This window comes from Trichosurus vulpecula, chromosome 9, assembly GCF_011100635.1.
Source record: "Trichosurus vulpecula isolate mTriVul1 chromosome 9, mTriVul1.pri, whole genome shotgun sequence".
In the NCBI taxonomy this organism is placed as follows: Eukaryota; Metazoa; Chordata; class Mammalia; order Diprotodontia; family Phalangeridae; genus Trichosurus; species Trichosurus vulpecula.
The window spans coordinates 203,338,833-203,359,428 of NC_050581.1; positions in this window are offsets into that span (position 1 = coordinate 203,338,833).

Below are 20,596 nucleotides of genomic sequence, written 5' to 3' on the forward strand. Positions count from 1 at the left end.
CAGCTTTGACCCCGAAGCTTCATTAGTACTGGGGCTACTTGTGGTTGTCCTCTGCTCTTCCCCAGTAGTGTATCGGATGCCTTCTGACATGATGGGCTCATCTTCTGGTGTTGTCTCCTTTATCGTTTTAGTGCTGTCTGTGGGGTTTTCTTGGCAGAGATACAGGAGTGGTAGGCCATTTCCTTTTTCCAGTGGATCACCTTTTGTCTGAACTCTCCACTGTGATCTGTCCATCTTGGGTAGCCCTGCACAGCTTAGTTTATAGTTTCATTGAGCAAGGAAAGTTCCTCCACCAGGACAAGGCAGTGATCCAGGAAGGGATTGATTTAGTTATCTTATTTTTGTTAAAAAAGAAAAAAAAGAGATGCTTTGTAATTGTGTTCATATAGTTCCTCTGCATGTCTTGGCTTTTGCACTATCTGTAGTAATCTCTGTCTATCTTTTCCTGTTGGATTTTGTTGGTAATATACAGAAATTCTGATGATTTGTGTGGGTTTATTTTATATCGTGCATTTTGCTAAAATTGATAACTGTTTCAATTCATTTTTTAGTCAGCTCTCTTGTGTTTTCTAACTAAACCATCAGATCATTTGCAAAAAGGGATAGTTTTGTTTCCTCTTGGCCTGTGCTCAATCCTTCCATTTCTTCTTCTTGTCGTTACTATAGCTAGCATTTCTAGTACAATATTGACTCATAATGGTGATAATGGACATCCTTACATTTCCCTTTATCTTGTTGGAAAAGCTTCTAGTTTATCTTCATTATAGATGCTTGCTCTTAGTTTAATATAGATGTATATGTATATATATATATATATCTGTATACACATATATATACTACTTCTAATATGAAGGACAACTCCACTGATTCCTACGGTTTCTAGTGTTTTTAATTTTCAAAAAGGGTTACATATTCTTAAAAGCCTTTTCTGCAACTATTGATACAATACTGTGGTTTCTGTTATTTTTGTTACTAATATGGTCAACTATGATTATGGGTTTCCTAGTATTGAATCAGTCCTACACTCCTGATATAAACCTAGCCAGTCATAGTGTATATAGTCTTTGGGATATGTTGCGATAGTCTCCTTGCTAATATTCTATCTAAAATTTTTGCATCAATATTTATTAGGCATATTAATCTACAATTTTCTTTCTCTGTTTTGACTCCCTGGTTTAGATTTTAAGATCATATTTATTTTATAGGAGGAATTTGGTACAATTCCTATTTTTTCAAACAGTTTGTGTAATACTAAAATTAATTGTTTTTTAGCTGTTCAGTAGAATTCACATGCAAATCTATGTGGTCCTGAGGCTTTTTTCTTTGGAAGTTCATTCACAATTTGCTCAATTTCTTTTTCTGAGGGTAGGTTATTTAAGTCTTTTATTTCCTGTTCTGTTAATCTGGGTATTTTATATTTTTGTAACTATTCATCTATTTCATTTAAATTGTCAGTTTTATTGACATATAATTGGACAAAATCATTCTTAATAATTTCTTTTATTTCTTCTTCATTGATTGTGAGTTTACTTTTTTCATTTTTTATACTAATGATTTGATTTTCTTTTCTTAAAAATCAAGTTAGCTAATGGTTTAATTTATTAAGTTGTTAGAAGGGGTTCTTTCATAAAACCAGCTCCTAGTTTTATTTTTAATTCAATGGCTGTTTTTTTCTCTCAATTTTGTTAATTTCTTTTTTTATTCAAATTCTTCATGTCTTTCTTGCTTCTTTTTTGGTTAGACTTCCCTACGTCTGAAAGAGATAAACTGAGATCTCCCGCTATGATAGTTTTCATCTATTTTTCCCTGTCAAGATTCAAAAAGAGGAAAAAATAAATCCTGCAAATCTGAAAATTAATTTTGATGGTATCTTTTTCATATTGATATGCCTCAGCCATGAACCCTGAATCTCTCTGTAATTTAAGTCAGTCTTTAATTCTTTAAAGAATATTTTGTTATTGTATTAATGTAAATCTTAAGCATGCCTTCATAAACTGGTAGATGCCAGATATTTCATGCATTTTGAATGGGAAATACATTTCTATTATCTCCTGAGTTTTGTTATTTCTGTATGGAATTGCCGTTGTTTTTGTGAATTTATTGTATAGCCTGCTCCTCTAAATTAGTGTCATTGGGTCTAGTTTTGATACTCAATACCTTCTCCACTCAGTTGTCTCTCCTTTTGGCTTAGAGGGTTGTGAACTTCATCCTCCCAAAGTCTTCCTTCACAGAGGGCTCACAACCTTCCAGCAAACCAGCTCCCCTTTCCAGCAGCTCTGCTTGGCTTCCACTCCAATAGCATGCTTTTTAGAGGAGAAGTCGATCACTTGAAATCTCATCAGCATGCTGATTGACTCAGTTTTTAAAATTTTTGTTATCATTCGATCTTTTAGTAGTGAGTTTGATTCTTTGTGACCACATTTGGGATTTTCTTGGCAGAGATACTGGAGCAGTTTGCCATTTCCTTCTCCAGTTCATTTTACAGATAAGGAAACTGAGGCAAACAGGGTAAAATGACTTGCCCAAGGTCGCACAGTGTTTTTGGTAGTCAACACCTTCAGATGTCTCAGTCACCTCGGGCCTCCAATGGAGGACTGGAGGCTACATAGAGCAAAACCTCACTTTACAGAGGCTCGGATCAGAACTTTCTGGGTACCTCCATTCTGCAGCAGCCCCCACTCTGGGTACCCCGGCACCTCCCCGCTTCAGCTTCTTTTTGTGGGTCATCTTCCTCCCTCTGTGAGGGCAAAAGACTGTATCTTTCTATTATTTGTCCCCAGGGCTTAGCACAGTGCCCGGCACATAGTAGGCCCTTCATAATGTCCACCATGCCTGGGAAGCTCTCCCTGCTCAGCTCTGCCTCTTGCCTTCCCCAGCTTTCTTAAAGTCCCAACTAAAATCCCAGCTTCTGCAGGAAGCCTTTTCTGACTCCTTATACTTCTCCTGCCTTCCCTCTCGCAATCATTTCCTCTCTGTGTGTGGCTGTTTGGTCTATATTTGTTTGCATGTTGTCTCCCCCATTAGAGCTCCTTGGGGCAGAGACTGTGGTTTGCCTCTTTTTGTATCCCAGCCTTTAGTGCCTGGCACATAGTAGGAGCTTATTTATTGACTGACTGACTAGCCAGATTTCACCTGTGTGGAGATGCTCCAGGACAAGAGATAGGGGTGATTAAAGCCCCTGTTGAGCGCTAAGGAGGTATTCTTGTGCCTACTCAGAGCAATATAAGACACACTTAGATCAGGAAATCTCAGGAATGGGGGGCAGGGGAGGTGCTGAGAAATCTGGGGGAAAGACCTTTACTATCTTATGCACCTAACAAGTGTCTGATCTGGCATTGAGCTAGTTACAAAGACAGAAGAGATATGGGGCCTACCTTCTTCTTATCTTGTGGGGGGTGGAGGCATGCACACTGAGGTCATGTATACCTAGTTACAAAATAGATCCAAGGTAATATGGGGCAGAAAGGACGTGATCCTTTGAGAAAGGGGAGATGAATGCCAGGGAATCCAACAGAATTGGACCATGGCTGTGTGGGATCAAATACAATGAATGAATACAATGAAGAGATGGATGGGGTAGATCAGAAAGCCATATCCTGGCTCCGAAATTCCAGGACTCTGTGTGCTGGCCAGGAGCAGCTTCACTGTCCTTTGGGACCAAAGAGGCCCCAGAGATCAGGTCCTTTAAGGCAGAGAGACCTCAGCAGCTCCAGGTTCTCCATGGCTCCAACCCAGCCCATGCCACTGGAGAGGGGGAGGGGAAACTGGCAGGAGCAGCCTCATCCCCAAGACAGGCAAATCAGGGGCCGGGTGACCCAGGCCCCTTTCTGGGGCAAACCGGAGAGCAGGGAGGCAGACAGTACCGAAGGCAGGGGCTCTGAGGCTAGCAGGCTCACCAAGGACAAGCAGAACGGTGGCTTGCCTTCCCCTGGGGTGCAGGGGGTGCTCCTGGACTTCTGCCTTTCCTCTTCAAGGCTGTTCAGGATGTGACCTTGTACCTTCTTTCACCCACATGGTGAAACTCTGGCTTACGTGAGGGGAGTGTTTGCTCTTCCTTAACTCCTTGGGGGGTACACGCAGAATGTGGGAGTGCCCGAGGCAGATTTTCTGGGCTGAAGCCCAGATTGTGGGTGGACACTGTTTCATAATGAGCTACAAGGCTGGCGCGACCCCCACCTTGCTCTGGCAGTGCCAGAAGCTGCCAAGCCCAGTCACTAGCCCCTCCTGCGGGGGGGCACTCAGGCCCCCGCCCTCCAGGGGGCTTGGCCCAGCCTGGTTCTTTGGACTTGTCTGCCCCAGATGCAGTGTGGCCAAGAACACAGCGTCCATCCTGTTATTGTGTTCTGTGAACTCTGCTCCCTGCCTGGGCTTGGCCGGAGGCCAGTCACTCTGAGCGGGCCAAGGAGGGCTCCAGCTGTTCCTAGCTGGGATTCCTGATGCTTTCAGACTCCTTGCCCTGCCCACTCTCTGCTCACTGGTTCTCGCTGGCTTGAGAAACCTGAAATAAAAAGGACTATTTCCCTGGAAACAAGGCACAGACGGACACTCAGACGAGAATGACCGAGACAGAATTCAAACTCAGATTCTGCCACCCCATGCTCCCATCCACCGAGGCAATGTTCTCCTTAGATGGCCCTGTCCAAAGTTCCCAAGGGTGTTTTCTCAGTCTCCCTCCTCAGCCATCCGTTGTCTCAACCCTGTGCACCACCCTCTCCTCCCAGATACTTTCTCCTCTCTCCTGGCCCTGCTGGCATCTAGCTGACCACTCCAGTCCTCTGTATTCTTTGCTGGCTCACACCTGCTGATGCAAAAGTGTAGCATGACACAGCTGTGTGGTCCCAACATCCCTAGATGTTTTCCCCAGAAAGCTCATTGTTCTGGGCTGCTTTCGTGGAGCAGGATACAGGTGCCTTGCTGTGGTGGGCACCTAGCCCATGAGCTGGACTGGGAATACAGGCCCTATATCAACACTGCCCACCTAGGAGGTGACTCAATACTGAGCTCCCAACAGAGCTGCACTGACCACACAGATATAAGAGAGGTTGCCAGCCCCAGGTGCTGTCCAGGGGCAGCTCATGAAATAACCAACTCTCAAGAGACCTCAGAGCATGGACACTTAGTGCAACCTGTTGCTTCCAGGAACCCTCTCCCCAGGAAGCAGTCACCCAGACTCTGCTTGAAGACCTCCAGCGATGAGGTGGCAGCCCATACGTCCCACACTTTGTTGGGGAGTGTTTTCCAACCCAAACCTGACTCTCAGCATGTCCTGTCATTGCAACTCATTCTGTCCCCTGGGGTCAAGCAGAGCAAGGCAAACCCTCTACCCTTTGACAGGAGACAGCACGGAACGAGCCCTCATTCTTTGGCTGGAGATCTGGGTTCCAGCCTCACTTCTGATGATTACTACCTGTATGACCAAACTGCAGGTCAAAGAGAAAATATTGCAAGCAGCCAGAAAGAAACAATTCAGATATTATGGAGCCACAGTCAGGATCACACAAGATTTACAGGAGCAGAGATCTTGAAATGTGATATTGAAGAAGTCCAAAGGGCTAGGATTACAATCAAGAACAATCTACCCAGCAAAAGTGAGTATAATCCTTTGGGGGAAAATGGATATTTAATGAAATAGAGGACATTCAAACAGTCCTAATGAAAAGACCAGAGCTAAATAGAAAATTTAACCTTCAAAGACAAAACTCAAGAGAAGCGTGAAAAGGTAAACATGAAAGAGTAATCATATGAGGCTCAATAAAGCTAAATTGTTTACATTCCTGTATGGGAAAATGATACATGTAACTGCTAAAAACTTTATGCTTATTAGGGCAATCAGAGAGTCTATACAGACAGAGGGCATGAGTTTGAGACAATTATGTTGGGATAATCTCCCAAAAAATGAAGGGGTGAGAAAGAGGGATGCACTCAGAAGGGGGGAAGGGAGAGGCTTGCAAGGAAGAGCTTTTATGGTGAAGGGGGAAATGGGGGTAGGTGGTGGTGGGCAATGTTGGAACCTCACTCTCATTGGAATTGGTTCCAGGGAAGGAAGACTATACGTACACAGTTGAGTATACCGTGGCCAGTAGGGAAATACAAAAGGAAGGAGATAAGAGAGGGGATGCTCATCAGAGGGGGAACAGTTGAACAAGCTGCGGTATACGCTTGTGATGGATTACCCTTGCTCTATGAAAATGATGAGGGAGGTGGTGACAGAAAAAAAACATGGCGACACCTGTATGAACTGACGCGAAGTGAAGTGAGAAGAACCAGAAGATGGCTGGGCACGGTAACAGCAGCGTTCTAATGCTGATTAACTGTGAGAGACTCAGCTACCCTGATCGATCCAACGATCCAAGACTATTCCAGAAGACTCATGATGAAAAAAGGTTATGCCCCTTCAGAGAGAGCACTGATGAACTCTGAGGGCAAAGTGAGGTACAATTTTCCCAATTTTTTTCAGTGATATGGCTAATGTGGAAACGTTTTGCCTGATTTCACATGTGTTATTTGATACTGTGTCACTTGCCTTCTCAGTGGGTAGCGGAGGACTGAGGGAAGAGAGGGGGGGATTTGGGACTCAAAATGTAAAAAGAAAAGAATTCTAAAAATAATAAATTTGTAAAAGGGAAGCTTGACACCGACGGCTTCCAAGGTCCTTCCAAGGCTTGCAACCGGCCATCAAGAGCACTTAAGCCTTCCCCTCTCCAAGTGAAGTTTTCCCAGCTCCTTCACCTCATCTCATTTGGCAAATCCTCCACTGTTCCCTCTCCTGCTCTTGCCATTTGGAGTCTCTCTGATTTCTTAGCACTGAAAGGCATCGACAAACTTGGCTTCCTTGGTCTCCCACCTTCCAGAAGCCTTTCCCAGTCCTCCTCAATCTCTGGGATGATTTCCAATGTATCCCATGTAGGGTTCATTTGTACAAAGATGTTCCTGGTTGTCTCAAGGGTAAGGACTGGGGTTTTTTTTTGCTTGTTTGTTTTGTTTTGCCTTTCTTTGTATCCCCAGGGTTTAGTACAAAGCTTGGCACATAGTAGGGGCTTAATAGCACTTGCACATTGACTGATGGAATAAAGGCTCATTGGACCGGATTGGGAAAGGTTCCAAACTCAGGAGACAAGAAACATTGATGAGTAACGTAGTAAGTGCCCACTGCCCAGGCCTGCTGGGTGGAAAGAGAAGAGGATGGTCAGTGAGGGCTGGAGGAGGCAGTCACCTTGGAGGTAGAGAGTAGAGCCAGGGTTTGGACAGTATTTGGACAGGAGGGTCCCTCATTCAGTCAGTCAGTCAATAAACAGTGTGCTAAAGCCCTGGGGATCCAGGGTAAGGCCCTTGCCCTCAGGGAGTTCACGGTCTAGCCGTAGGAGACAATAAGCAAAAACTGTGGCTACAGACAAGAGAAATCCAGGGCAACTGAAAAGTTACTTCAGAGGGAAAGTGTCGGGGGAGAGGGGAGGGCGGCCATTCCTTGGGATCAGCGACAGGCAAAATCAGAACTTCCCAAGACCTTCCATCTACCAAGGAAGAAGCCTTAACTTTCTACTTCTTTCCCAAAATCTGGTTCTCAAAGCAAGGGCTGCGGGGTCTTTTCCACAAAGGAAACTCTGTTGCTAAGACCTCCCCCCCCTCCTTTCCCCCTTGCTCTCACGCACACTTTCATCCCCCCTCCCTCCCCTTCTTTTGTTCTCTCACTTTGATCTTCTGTTTCTCTCACACACACACTTTCATTCTTTCTCCCTTCCTTCTCCCTTTCCCCCTCCTTTATTCTCCCTCACTGTAATTCTCTTCTCTTCTCTTCTTTCTCTCTCTCTCTCTCTCTCTCTCTCTCTCTCTCTCTCTCACACACACACACACACACACACACACACACACACACACACAGGCACACAAATTGTTAAGTTGCCAAAAGGACCACAGTAAAGAGACGCCATTTTGTCATCTACCGACTGGGCCAGTCTCTGGCGACCCCCCAGGCATCAGCTCCTCCATCTAGTGGCTTTCCCATTGGCTGCTGAGGGGTCTCCTCACTGCTGGCCGGCAGCCACCAAGGCTCTGCTGAGCTCCAGCAGCCCCTTCCCTCTTCTCACAGGCTCTGAGCCAACTGCTTGAGAAGGCTGGGAAGTTGTGTCTTTTGAGGAAAACAAAAAGAATACTGGTGAATCCCTGACCCCCACATCCCCCCATCACCACTAGACCAGAGCCAGGCCCCTCCAAGGCTGCCTGTTGGCCCAATGCTGGCTTAAGCAGAAGACTGGAAACTTCCCCCCCCATCTCACATGTTCCGAGCCTGGAGTACCCAGGTCACCCTGGGACCCTGGCTCAGGCTGTCCTCCTCTCCCCAAAGGCTTTCCAGCCGTTCTCTCCTCTGGCCCCAGCTGCCCAAATTCAGTCCTGGCATGTGTCCAGGACAAGTTAACGGGATAGCAGCCCTGCTTTCTCTGACCCCCAGGATCCCATGGAGAATTATCTTTTCTTCTTCCTTTTTTCCTAGGACAAGACAACCCGAATGAAACCTAGAGGCCAAAGGATAGCTGACAGGCTGGAGGACGTGGAGATCATGGTCAGCCCAGGAGGAGGGGAGGAGGAGGAGAAGGTTTCCTCTTCCCTTCCTCTTTCCCATCCAATGGACCCATTGTCCAGTCATGATATCCCAGCCAAAGTCTTCTGCCTCATCCATACCTCCTGGGAGCTCAGTTATCCAAGATGATTAGGGCATGGGTTAACTGAACTGGTTAGCCAGAAGGAGAATGGAAATGTTTGGGACTCATGAAGTGGCCCAGAGCTCAGAGTCATAATGACCATAACTAACATTTATGACCAACACTTACTGTGTGCTGGGCACTTTGCAATGATGATCTCATTTGGGGAGGGAGGGGCTTTTGTTATCCCCGTTTACAGGTGAGGAAACTGAGGCAGGTGGGTAAAGTGACTTGTCCAGGGTCACCCAGCTGGGAAGGGTCTGAGGCTGGATTTGAACTCAGGTCTTTCTGATTAGGCCTTTTCTGATTAAGCTCTTTGAATTTCTATATGTGTTCCTGGAGGGGAAAGAGCCCTGGATCTTGGGAGGCCAGGATTCGAGGCTTGCCTTTGCTACTTCCCGGCTTGATTTCCTCACTTGGAAAGTGCAGGTGCCAGGCTCTTCCCCATTTGTGACTCCTTCCCTGACACATGCTCCCTTGATCTTCCCGAGGACTCTGTCCAGAAGTCAGAATTAGTTATCCCACTGTGGAGAGGGGAGGTCAGTCCTTTCCCCAGAGATGCAGCTATGCACAGACTCCCTGACCAGGGACGTAGGTAGGTCTGCTGCATGCCAGGGGAAGATGCCCAGTCACAGGAAGCGTGGAGGAGCTTCCAGTCTGAGGAGGGAGACCAGGGCGCAGCTCTGGACAGACAACGATAAGGTCGGGTGAGGCCCCAGCATTACCAGGATCTGGAATGGCTTCTTAGAAGATGCGGGGGGCCTTGAAGGGCATTGAAGGAAGCCAGGACAGCCAGGAGGGGAGATGAGACCAAAAGTCAGACTCTGGCTCCCAAGGCCACCTTTTGCTGCAGAGCGTGATTGAAGGCGTCCCAATCGCTCACCAGCACGATAAGGCCCAAGAACCCAGAAAGGATCTCTGCCGGCAAACACTGGCCTTCCTCGTGAAGCAGAAAGCCACGGCCACCAAGGGGTCTCCCAGGGGAGCAGCATCTCTGGACTCACCACTTCAGGATTCCCCGATGAAGAAGCAGGAACAGCCCTCAGGACAATGTCACCAGGAAGGCTGCGGAGATCCATGCTGGAGGCAAGACATTCTAGGAAGCGTTAAAGAATCAATTTTCAGGATATTTCCAAAGATTTGAAACAGTAACAGACAAATTTCCTGCCCTCAAAGGTGCCTCCGTTGAATCCAGCAGCCCCTGAGCATTAATAGTCTGACTTTTCCATCTTCAAGGACTTTATGAGAAGGGTTCACGCAGGCCTCGAGGGTGTCCTTGACCAAAGAATTCAGAGAATAGCCATTGATATCCAGTGACGTCCTCCTCTTCATTACCCCATTTGGGGTTTTCTTGGCCTTTTCCCTCTCCAGCTCATTTTACAGATGAGGAAACTGAGGCAAACAAGGCAAAGTGACTTGCCCAGGGTCACACATCTAGGATGTGTCTGAGGTCGAATTTGAACTCAGGTCTTCCAGACTCCAGGCCCCATGCTTATCCACCGTGCAGCAGAGCCGCCTCAGGGAATAGTCAGGCTTCTTCCATTCGTCTCCTACAGCAGACGCACCGTCAGAAGTCTTCTCAAGCCCGTCAGTGAACATTCTTAGTCTCACAGCCATCATGTAACCAGTGATGCCCCGTGTGAGCAAAGGCATAGAGGCAGGAAACTATGGGATCCGTTATAAGGTCAGAGAGCCATCCAGTGTGAATTAGATCAGGGCCTACCCTGGATCAAAGCACAGAAAACGTCCCAACCCTGTTCCCCATTGGCCCATTACCCCAGTGGATTCATCTGCCTGTGGCCTGGGCACAGAACCCATCTCAGGCCTGTTCTGTCCTGTATCCCCACTCCCCTCTTCCTGGCCCTCAGCTCATTGACATGGGTTCAAGGAACACCACTGGGGTGTGAGGATTAGCCTGGGTACCCCACTCTCACCCTATCCCCAGGATGTATGCTGGAGACCCTCCCACAAGGCCCCTGGGGGGCCTTGGTTTGAAAGCCTCTCCCTAGACTTGGGTTCAAGAGCAATCTGTCTGAAAGAATTCTCTCCGTGGCCCATGACACCATGACTGAGCTCTTGGGCAGACTCATGAGGCTTTTGGAGAGGCCCAAGTACCCCATTAACCCCTTTCACAGACTCCAAACCAAAGGAGACTCTGACCTCAGAAGACGCCATGTCCTTTCCCCACCTTCATGCTCTGCCCCCCGTATTCCTCAGGCCCGGACCGTCCTCCCTGCTCCCTCCTCCTCTCCCAGATTCCTCATACTCCCTGACACCTGGGGCCTAATGTACTTTCCCAGGGCTTACCACAGTGTGCCTAGTATACAGTAAGTGCCTAATGCTTGTCGATGGATGGTTCACAGACCTTGAGCTAGAAGGGACCAATCCCTCCAATTTACAGATGAGAAAACTAAGGCCCCGGGGAAGATCAGAGCCTGGGCCTTGGCCAGGGAGTGGTTACCACAGTGGGATTCAAACCCAGGTCTGCTGCCTACAGAGTCAAGGTCTTTTGCTGTGTTTTTGGGTCAGCTTCCCAAAGGCAGAAAGGGTCCTGCACTCCCCCTAGAACTAGGTGGCTGTGCTTTTGGCCCGGCTGGACCTCTGTCCTCCATCCAAAGCCTCTCTAGGTTGCAGGGAAGCTGGACTCCAGATTTTCCAGAGGACAGAAGGAGGGTTTGGGGCCCTGGGGGCCAGAGGCTGGCCAGAAAAGAGCTGCTTGCAGGACCTCCTCTTGGTAGGGAAAGGATAGGAAGTGCTGGGGTGGCTTGGATAGAAGGCAGAGCAGGCCTAGTGGGGAGCTGCTGAGAAGTTCCCCTCTTACAGCTGGAGAGCTAAAGTAGGTCAGATGCTCTCTCTTCACAGTATTCCCTGGGCTTCTGGACTGGAGTCCATTACTGGGTGGCGAATGGATGGGATCGACACAATCCACAATCAGCATTTATTAAGCACCTACTAGATGCCAAATGGTCATGCAAGGTACTAGGGATTTTGAGAGCTCAGGATGAGGAACTGCCTTGACTGACACAGATCAGGACCTGCCCTCAAGAGCTGCCCAGATCCTGAGAGATTACCCGGGCTTGCCCAGGCTACCAAGCCAGGATGCTGGCTCCGGTGCAATGGAACCCACCTCTACAAGGTCCGAGGCCAGCTTTCTATCCACCACAATACCTAGGAGAGTTTATCTGTTATTAGGATCAGCAGACACAGATAAGTAAAGGCAAGATCATTGGAGTCCTGAGAGGGCCTGAAGCCCCAGAAGCACCAGAGCCAGGGCCTGAAGGAAACGCAGGCCTCTGAGGCCGAGTTGGAAAGCGAGTGTATGCCGGGCCTGAAGGACGGCTGTGCAGAGGCTTGCACCTAGTGGAGGCAGCAGCTCCAAATGGGCCTACAGCCCAGAGGCCATTTGGCTGGAAGCTAGAGTTTGCAGAGAAGCCCCATGTGGAATCCTAGCCCCAGGCCAAATGGTGAGCTCTTTAAATGGCAGGGTGAGGGGTTTGTGTGTTATTTTTGAGATAATTAGATAACCAGGAGATGTCTGGGCAACATGGACATCACTGTCCTTCAGAAAGATAATTTCGGCAGTGATGGATTGGAGACAGGGAGACCAGGCTATGGTGTTCATGAAGCGGGACAAAGGCCTAGATGAGGACGTTGCACAAGCAGAGAGAAGGGGAAGAATGTGGGAAATGTTATTAGAGTAGGAGGAGAGATATTCCAGTTGGATGAATGTGGGCAGGGAGGTGCAAAGAATTGCGGGTGACTCCAAGTTTGGGAGCCTGAGCAAGCAGGTTGGCGGGGCACTCCATAGAAGTAAGCATGTTTGGAGGGGAAGCGAGGGCTAAGTGCTTGATCTCATAGGACACCCAGGCAGAGACCACGTGAGAACAGAGTTCAGGGGAGAGTGCTGAGGGCTTGGAAGCTGTCTACGCAGAGGCGAGATTCAAGTCCTTGGGGCTGATGAGGTCAGGTAGGAGACTAAAGAGAAGAGGACACTCCAGGACGGGGCCACAGAGTCCACCTTTCATGAACGGATGTGGGTGAAAGTCCAGCAGAGAAGACTCTCTGAGGAGCGCAGAGAGAAGGAGGAGGAGAAGCAGAAGACCAGTGTCAGGGCATCAGGGAGAGCAATCCTCATAATAACCAACATCTATATCACACCTACTGTGCGTCAGGCATCACGCCAAGCTGCTTTACAAACATTATCTCATTGATCCTCACAACAACCCTGGGAGGGAGGTGTCATTATTATCCCCACTTTATAGGGTCACAGAACCAGTAAGTGTCAGAGGCCAGATTTGAACTCAGGTCTCCTGACTCTAGACCTGGCACTCTATCCATTGAGCCACCTAGCTGATCAAGAAGCATGAGGACTGAGAAAAGGACATTGAATTTAGCAACCAACAGATTTGTTGGCATCCTTGGAGACAGCCGTTTCAGGTGAAAGCTGGTGGCAAAAATCTGAAGAGTCAGAGGTAGGATGAGGAAGTGATGGCAATGACTGTAGATGCCAGTAGTTCAACTATGAAAAGGAAAAGGGCTCTAGGATGATAGTTTGAGGGGATAGGGCAGGGTCACATCAAACTTTTTCTAAAGCATGAAAGAGACATAGGTGTGTTTTGGGGAATCAGGAAGAACCAGAAGATAAGGGGGAGATTGAAGATGGAAGGAGGAAGAGGAAGAAGAGAGTGACTAATGGGGCAGGTTCCTGCAGAAGCTGGGATGGGATCCAAGACATAAATCAAGGGGTTGGCCTTGGAAAGGAGAAGGCCACCTCTTCTTCAGAGACTAGAACAACAGAGGAGAGAATGGAGAAGGGTTTTAAGGGGAGAACAGGGGAGAATGGGTGACTCATGACAAACAGACTCTTTCTCAAGTGGGAGGCAAGGTCTTCTGCTGAAAGGGTAAGGCCATGAAAGGCTTGGGAAGTGGAGAAGGTTTGGGAGTCACCATTGGGAAGGAGGTGGCCAAGCAGGGAAGGACAAACGTATGTACAGCAGTGAGGGTCCAACTGGCATCAGCCACCATTGTTTGGAATGGACCCAGTCAGCATAGCTGTGGGGCTACTTCAAGCAGGAGCAAAGACAGCAGATGGTGGGGCCAGCCAAGGGCTTGGGCTTGGCGGAGCAGGACAAGAAAGCCAAGGATTCAAAGTTGGGGGATGGTATTTATGGTCAAGATTGGGCGAGGAAGAAGCAAGGCCAAAGCAGGGGGAGAGCAGGGGAGGAGGGAAATGGGTGGTGGAGAGGATGCAGAGTAAGTCTAAGAAGAGTGAGGGATGAGAGTTTGTGACCTAAGGGTCCCAAGCCTCCTGGACAGCGGCTGACATAGGGCTGGTGGTGACTGAGGAGACAGGGAGAACCGTGCAAAGTCCCCCAGATCTTGGACCTGTACTACTGAGGAAAGGAGAATGACCTGGGGTTGGAGTGCATTGGCCAAGCCAGGACCTGGACACTGACGATGAAGAGGAGCTTGGAGGATGAGAGGCTGCTGACAAGGGAGGGACTGGAAGCGGCCCGGAGAATAAGGACAGTAGTCCCGTTCCCTCCTTTGTGCACGGTGGGGGATGGATGCCATGTCTTCTGGGGAAGCAGATTTCATGAGTTCTGGAGATGGAAGGAATGAGAGGCTAAAAAAGCAGGTCTAAGACAAAGGCAAATTTGTTGGGGATTGGGATGGGAGAGCAGGTAGGACAGGGGCAGAGTGCCTCCTCCCACGGAAGCAGGTCTTGGCTTCCAGAGCCAGCCCCTGAGCCAGGCTAGGCAGGGGCTGCTAACTGAGGCTGGGGCCTTGCGGCCGTGACTCAGGGCAGAGGCTCCCGCATCGAGGAGGGGCCTCCAGCCCCCACTTCACCAGGCTGATAATAGGCTGTTTCTTTTGGGGGGAGAGAGGTGAAAGGAACCAGGGATGCAGAGCCTGGAGAAGATTCAGGGCAGACACAAGAGCTGGGTTCGAGTGTCAGAAGAGCAATTACCCAGGGTGAGGATGAGGGTGGTTCTCCTCAGCCCAGAGAGCCGAGCCAGGAGTAGTGGGGGCTGTGGGAAGGTGCAGAGATGCATTTTCTGGCCAAACTCCCTGACAATGAGAGGGGTGCCCAGGTGGTCCAGATTCTCCTTCACCAGGGATCTTCAAGCCCAGGCTGGGAGACCAAGTGTTGGGCTTGGCCTAGAAGGACGGACTAGGCGGCCCCTGAGCAGGCCCCTGCCAGCTCCGATTCTCAGGATGGGAGGGGTGGGATACTCCTCCCATGGGAAAATCTGATCCCAGAAATGATCTCAAAGGTGAGCAGAGCCTGATGGCGTGGGAAATGCTGCCATCTTCTGGCGTCTCCTCTCCAGCCGGCATCCTGGCCTTTCTAGAACAGGCCACCAGGCGGGGCTGCTGCTCGGACCCAGGACCGGCTTCCCGGTGCCCAGGGGACACCTGACGCCGTGGCAGCCTTCCCTCTGGGACAAGGCCCTTCGTCCATCGCTTGCCTTTCCTCTTCCTCTTGTCTCCTCCCCGCCCCCATCTCCACTGATGCTCCCCCCACCCCGCGAAGGCCCCTTGGAAGCAGATCTGGGCAGGGCTCTGAGGCAAGCAGGACAGACTCCTCCGGGCCTCCTCAAGAACGGGCAGAGGCAGAGATCAGATTGGCCGGACCACCACGATGGGAAGCGGCTGATGCTGATAAGCCGCCACGAGGCCGGGCACGGCTAGCCTGGGGAGGGGAAGACTGGGGCACGGAGCGCTATCTCACGCAGGGACTCACAGGAGCCTTGTTCTCCTTGACCGCCGAGGGCGCAAGGGGAAATCAGGGCTGATGGGGAAGCGGGGGAGGGTAATTTGCAGTAACCCAAGCTGCCACAAAGGGGAATGAGTGAAAATCATTAAGTCCTGACTCTGCAAAGTCCTTTGCTAAGTGCTGGGGACTGCCTGTGGAGGTAGCAGGTTCCCCCGACCCCACCAGAAGGGTACCAGCCCTGGTACCCTGCCAACCTATGAATGTTCTCCAAGGTCCTCCCAAAATCCAGCCTCCACTGTGTTGCTGGGCAATTCACATCCCCTAGCCGGGCCTCACTCTTCTCACCTGCAGAATGGGGTCGATAATGGCATTTGCCTCCCAACGAGGCTGTGGGATGCTCAGAAAAGGTCTTTTCTGTAAAGTTGTTGAGAGCAGCTCCTGTCAGGGGCACGCCTCAGCACTAAGACCTGGAAAGTGCCGGAGTTGCCTCAGTATTCCCTTGGAAAAGGACAGAGGAGCAAACTCAGGGTCTCCCCTCATTCTGGGTCTGCCTCAGTTCCCTTCACTGCCCCCCATCCCTGAGCTCCTTGGTCCCTGGACAGTCTCCACCAGCCAGCCTCGGTGTAAGGCCCCCAGGCTCGTTTTCCCTAGTGGGCCTCACTCCCTGACAGATGTCTGCTGAATTACGTAGCATTGGTGGGGAAGGGGCCCAGGCAGAGCTGGGCTACCACCCTGGATGGAGCCTTCTGGACACAGCAGACCAGGGCTTCTCCAGCCTCAGGCAACACCTCTAATGGGAGAGGGCAGCCTAAGGAGCTTCTAAGGTCCCCTCCGGGGCCAAGGGAAGTGAAAGGCCTAGAAAGGGCACGGCGTTGGAATCTGCTGCCTCAAGACCCATTTGGTTTGACCTCGAATGGGCCACAAGCAATCTGCCGTGTTTCCTGGTGCTTGCTCTGCTCTGCCTAGCCCAGCCTGTGGTGTCATGACAACCCCACGAGAGGTGGGTGGACCTCATCGCTGGGCCAGCTCTCACAAATCAGTAGGGCTGATTTCATGGGGAAGTTGAGAGGGGCATCAGAGGGGCCCTGAGAAGGTCCTCACACCAGGGGCCCACAGCCCCCTAGGAAGTAGTGGGGTGCCCTCCCCACCTCCACCCTGTCCCAGCAGCTCATCTTCATATCCCTTTGGAGATCACTCACTCTCCGAGCCAGGAAGGGAGTGCAGGAGAGGAAACTGATAGACATATACCGGCACATCTGTGCCCTGTACTCAGAAAGGAACACAACCAACTTGAGAGGGAGGCTGGGCCACAACCGACGAAGGCCCTTAGCAGCACACCCTGACCCAGTGACCATTGCTGGGGGGTCCTGTAGACAGGTGCTGGTTTTCAGCCCGCTGTCTGAAAAGCGTAGGACTCAAAGGAGCCAGTCTCACCTAGCAGGAGGTCACTCAAGAGAGCCAGTGTCAGAAATTCCACTTCTTTGACCTTGCTATTGGCTAAGCCATAGGAACTAGACTTGGGGGCGCCCTCTCTCCCTTCCCACTTGTCTCATGACCATGCTCACGCCCAAAATGGCATTGTCTATTTAAGCCGATGGGTGAATGCTCAAACAGCTCACAAGTGCCCTGCTAAGAGACAAGCCGGTGTCCTCAAACAGCAGCACCCAATGTGCAGGCACAGAGGTGTTGGGCTCAGAACAGAAGCCCCTGTGTCTCCAGCAGAGCATGGGGCTTCTCTCACAGAGCAGTGCTCAGAACAAGGTCTCCTTTCACTGGGCCCTCCCTCAGCCCTGGCCTGAGCTTGGCACCCCATGGGAAGCAAAAGGAGTTTTCATTCTTCTCCATGTTTTGTAGGCTCTGAGCAGAGGAAATGTAGCCAGGACCCCTTTTCAGCTGGGAACAGACACAGCTTGGAATGCCCTTGGGCTTAGTCAAAAATCATGGGAACCAACTCCGCTCCCGGAGTGGGCAACCTTATAGAGGAGCACTTTTCTGCTCACTCATCTGGAGAGGTCACACTGGAAGAACTGAATCAGGCTGGCCCCTTAGAAGTAGAGATGGACACACTCCCTGCATAGCCCAGAGGAACATGAAGGTTCACCAGAACAGCTCCAGAACTGTGACCCCCAAATTCTACTGGCGGTGCTGATGAGTGAAAACACTGACAAACATTAAAATGCTTTGCCTGTCAGATCCTTGCTCCCCCTCCCACATGGAGCCACCTTCCTTCCCAGCCCAGTGAGTTCTCTGATGCACAGGGCACCACCACAGATATGAGAACATATATGTTCTTCAGCAGAACTCCTTTCGTGAAAGAGGCCCATGGAGACACTTGTCCAGGCCGCTCAGATGGAAGCAGGCCCCAGTTATGCTTTACATAAAGCTGAGCCCACCTGTAAGTGAATCCCTTCTCCAAAAGCACTTCCAGCTCTCAGCATCAGAAGGGTCCCAGCAGCCGTCTGGTCCAAACCATAAACCAAAGGACTCCCCACGACAACCCCCCATGTGATCCACCAGCCTCTGCTTGATGACCTCAAGTGAGGGGGTTTAACCACCAGACATGGGCAGCACAATCTACTTGTGTGGTGGCTTGCAATCTGCCCCTTCGGCTTCTATCCAGGGCCCCTGGTTCATCCCCAGGCCAAGTAAAGCTCCACGTTTTTTTTTCTGAGCCCCCCCACCCCCACCCCGGCCTTGCACACAGGTGATCAGTGTTTTCTTTTACAGAAGCCCAGATCTGGTGGATGGCAAGGACTTTACATCTAAGCCAGTTCTCTCATTTCCCCGATGAAGGAACTAAGGTGCCCTGCCAGGGAGCTCAACATCTGACTGCCAAAGCAGAGGGCAGCTTAGTGGCCTCATGCAACCCTCCACCCCCAGGATGAGGACCCTGGAAATCCCTGATGACAAGCAAAGAAAGGAGCCTGGGTAAGAACAGGTCCCAGTTGTTGGATCTCTCATACTGAAAGTAAGGAGAATCATCTTTTAATCCCCAAAGCACTTACTGGAGCCCCTTGAAGAGCCTGTGTGGGACTTTCTTTTAATCAACTCCCAGTAAGTTTCTAAAGTTCAATTCTGCCAGGAAATAGGGGTCCCTGCTTTGGGAACCCAAGGTCATCCCTATGCTTTTTCAGATTGTAACACTGGATAGCCTTGCAGTGCAAGACATCCAGTGTGCATGCTCTTACCCTGAGCTAACACTTGGGGATCCAGGCAAAGCGTCAAAGGTAAAATGAGGTCCTTGCACCCCCAGGTTTTCCAATGGGTTGATAGATCTTTAATCAAACATCAGGTCACAAAATCATGGGCTGTCAGAGTGATGATTTTATTCCATTAAAAACCATTAAGCTCCGGCTACCAGCAAAACACACTAGTCTAAGACCTTGGCTACAACAAGCTTCTGGCCTCTCTATGAGGGTATACAACCGATAAATTTAGCTAAGCTTTTTAGGAAGAGAGCACAAAAACTGAAGTGGGAAAAGGATATTAGAGGGCAGGGGGAGTGTTGGCGAAGACCAAGTCTAGGAGGCAGACCCTAAGCTAAGCCCTGAAAGAAGCTACAGATTTTCAAGAGCACAAGGGAGGAAGGGGTACCTGGGGGCAGAGGGGACACTGAGGCCCTGACCTGTTCAGGTGCCAGGCCAATAGGTACCCTGTCAAAGGAGAGGTGCAAAAAGTGTCTGCGCTTTTAATCTGCCCCTGAATTGGCACAATAATTCTTCACTATCGGAATCCTTATCTTTCACTAATTATCCACACATCTGCATTTCTTTAAAAGAGGCTCAGCCCCCAGCCAGCCTATCCTTCCTCGCTCTACTCTCCAGTCTTGGTCCATCTTCTAAGCTCCAGGGTATGTGTCAACAGCTGCCCAATGGACACTTCAAACCAGATGTTCCAGGACATCTCCAATTCAATGTTACCTGAGACCCCGGAACAACAACAGATTCTTAAGCCTATATGGCTTAACCAACAAGCACCTATTAAGAGCCTACAAAAGCTCTCAAGAAGCTGGCCCTGCACTGAGGTGGATCCACAGAAAGCACACACGCAACAGACAGGAGGGAATTTACCTAGGGCACACACTAGTAACTGGGGAAACTAGGAACTGAGCTCGAGTAGACCTGAAGGAAACCAGTCCTTCCAACAGGCAGAGAATGGGAGGCTCTCTCTCCCACACAGTGGAAAACGCTTTTTTTTTTTTAGCATAATGCACTATTTATTCAGCAATAAACTAAAGTATAACATTTATAACAACATCCTTAAAACATACCATCTAATATATGTGCATATATACATTTATCTATATATCTATATCTACATACATATATATACATATATATATCTCATAACACTCAATATGTCACATGGCACATAGCACACATCACTGCACTCGGTAGCATTCCCCGAAATACTTGTTTATACAGCAGGACGTCCCAGGCTAGGGTCTTCCCCAGCATGACACATCCTTAAGGCGTAGCAGAAAATGCCACACTACCCACCCCTGGGTCACAGTAAGAACAATCTCCTTAATCAATACCAAGGGTCCAAGTAAAGTCCTCCTTTTTTTTTTTTCCACTGAAGAGAACAATTTCTTTTTTTTTTAAATGTAATGTTATTGATGTTTTACTCTATTTTTGTTTATTATAACTGTTTTCCAATTTTTTTTACTTATTTAATATATTTAGTTTTCAGCATTGATTTTCACAAGAGTTTGAATTACAAATTTCCTCCCCATTTCTACCCTCCCGCCCACTCCAAGATGGAGTATATTCTGGTTGCCCCATTCCCCAGTCAGCCCTCCCTTCTGTCACCCCACTCCCCTCCCATCCCCCCTTCCCTTCTTCTCTTGTAGGGCAACATAAATTTCTATGCCCCATTGCCTGTGTATCTTATTTCCTAGTTGCATGCAAAAACCTTTTTTTTTTTTGTTTTGAATGTCTGCTTTTAAAACTTTGAGTTCCAAATTCTCTTCCCTCTTCCCTCCCCACCCACCCTCCCTAAGAAGGCAAGCAATTCAACATTGGCCACATGTGTATCGTTATGCAAAACCCTTCCACTATACTCATGTTGTGGAAGACTATGTTTTGCCCCGTCCTAACCTATCCCCCTTTATTGAATTTTCTCCCTTGACCCTGTCCCTTTTCAAAAGTGTTTGTTTTTGATTACCTCTTCCCCCATC